The sequence below is a fragment of the Coenobita brevimanus genome, chromosome 93 (genome assembly GCF_032717465.1).
Source record: "Coenobita brevimanus isolate Jiangsu-jjx chromosome 93, ASM3271746v2, whole genome shotgun sequence".
NCBI classification, from domain to species: domain Eukaryota; kingdom Metazoa; phylum Arthropoda; class Malacostraca; order Decapoda; family Coenobitidae; genus Coenobita; species Coenobita brevimanus.
This window is the reverse complement of record NC_137046.1, coordinates 57,326,981-57,329,551: the sequence shown is the minus strand read 5'-3', so window position 1 is coordinate 57,329,551 and position 2,571 is coordinate 57,326,981.

Here is a 2,571-nt window from a genome sequence, read left to right as displayed (position 1 = left end):
CACACACACACACACACTGCTTCGTCAGGATGGTCGGATCACTCTTAATTTCCTTCCTCTCACGTCCAGCCGATAATTTAAGATATACATGAGGAGAGAGAGAGAGAGAGAGAGAGAGAGAGAGAGAGAGAGGGGGGGGGAGAAGAGAGGAGAAATAGGGAGGCAGTAGAGAAGAAAAGGATGCGACAAGAGAGAGGAATGGAGGAGAGGAAGATGAAGGAAGGAGGAAGAGAGTTGGAGGGAAGTAGGAAAGAATGTGAGGAGAGAGAAGAGTGGGTTGAAGAGAGGAAGATTAGCGAGGGGGGAGAGAGAGAGAGAGAGAGAGAGAGAGAGAGAGAGAGAGACAGACAGACAGACAGACAGAGACAGAGACAGACAGAGACGAGACTCAAATAGGGGAGCTCATAGTTGGGTACCTGAAAAAAAAAAAAAAATAAAAAAAAATAACCATGCTCAATATCGCTTCAAAAACTTATATAGCTCAAAATCGGACACGCAGAATCGGGAGCCTAAGATCGGGTCACTCAAAACAACGCACTTAATATCGGGGCTCAAAATCGGAGGCTCTAAAATCGGATAATCGGGGAGCTCAGTATCGCGGGGCGGGAAAAGTTGGAAGAGTGAATATCGTGGCTGTGACGCTATTAGGGGACTGGCAACTTGTCCCCTTCCCCTCTCCCCTTTGTTCCCCTCGTCACATTCAGTCAATCCCTCTCTCTCTCCCCTCTTTTTCCTTCTCTCTCACCCCTCTGTCTTCCCTCTCTCCTTTTCTCTCACCTTTGTCTTCCCTCTCTCCTCTTCTCTCACTCCTGTCTACCCTCTCTCCTTTTCTCTCAATCCTATGTCTTTCCTCTCTCCTTTCCCCCTGTCTCCTTCCTCTCCCCTCGTTCTCTTTCCCTTCCCTCTCCCCTCTATCCTCTCTTTCCACGCTCCCTTTTCTTCTTTCTCTACCTCCTCATTTTCCTCCCTCTCTTCCTGTTTCTCTGTCATTCATGTCTCCTCCCTCTGTACTCTCATTTCTTCCTCTCCTCTCGCTTCCCTCACTCTCTCCTCTCTCTTTCTCTTTCTCTCCCCCTTTCTTCCATATCCCTTCCCTTCTCCCTCCTTGTTCCACCTCCCTCCTTTCTCTCCCTCCCTTCCTTCTCTCCCTCCCTCTCCCTCCGGCCACCCCTTCCTGTCTCCTTACTCTGAAAATGTGATTCTTTTTTGTATAGGAGCTAAATTACGAGTCACAGGGCTTTAAGGGTTGCGAGAATGGAGAGAGAGAGAGAGAGAGAGAGAGAGAGAGAGAGAGAGAGAGAGACAGACAGACAGACAGACAGACAGACAGAGATGGACAAAGAGCAATAACGAAATAGGGAAAGGAAGGAAAGAATAACCATAGGGAGACGTAGTGACAGGGAGAGAGGATGAGAGAGTTTTAGAGATAGGGAGAGAAAGAATGGTGGGAGAGTAGAGAGGGGGAGATAGGGGATGAAAAGGGTGGGTAGATGGGAAAAAGGGTTGGAGGATGTAGAGCAGAAGGATGATAAGGAGAGAGACTGAAAGAGTAGACGAGGGGCGGTAGAGAGAGAGAGAGAGAGAGAGAGGGCGTCTAAAGGGGAGAGACAGATAAAAGAGAGGAGAGGGGAATGAGACGAGGCACTTAAAATGAGGGGAAAGGAAGGTAAAGATTTTTAAGAAGGGTGGGATGATAGGTAATAGGGAGGGAGACAAAAGTGGGAAATACCTGGTGAGAGAGAGAGAGAGAGAGAGAGAGAGAGAGAGAGAGAGAGAGAGAGAGAGAGAGAGAGAGAAAGAGAGAGACTGAACACAAGGGAGAAGGAGGTGAAGAGTTAAGAGGAAGGGAGTGAGAGAGAAAAGAAAGAGGGGTGCTGGAGAACGACAGGAAGAGAGAAAGGAGGAAGTGAGAGAGGGGAAATGAGGAAATTTATGAGTGAGAGGATTTAGAGATGAAAGGAAAGGGTATTAAAAGAGACTGAGAGAGAGAGAGAGAGAGAGAGAGAGAGAGAGAGAGAGAACTGGCAGGAGGCTGGACTTCGAGGGTGTGTGTGATTTACATATTGGAGAAAAAATGTAAATCTAAGAGAGAGGTCCTTTAATGGCCCACTGATCTAGGGGGACTGTAGTTATAAAGAATCTTAACTATACTTCCCTCACTTTAACTTGGCCCAATCCTGATATCTCTCCACCTCGGTACTTTTTTTTTTCGTTTTTAGTTGACCTAATTCTGCCGTCTCTCCATCTTGATTTTTTTTTTTTTTACTTTTTTTTTTTTGCCAAATTTTTCCATCTCATCACCTTGAAACCATGTCCGTAAAGAGATTAAAAGTAGAATATTTAGCTATATTTTCTTCACATCAACTTGGGCATAATTTACCATCTCTCCGTCTTGAAAATGGGCGTGTAGTCAAGATTAACACTGGAGTATAGTGCTAATCACGAAGAATATCTGTGGAAAGGATGTACAGTAGAGCCGCAGCGTTTTTTATTTTTGTTTTCTGCCCCTGAACTACGTGAAATTGCATCAAGGACGAAAATCTGGGCCAGGTTAAGGTGAAAGAACTATAC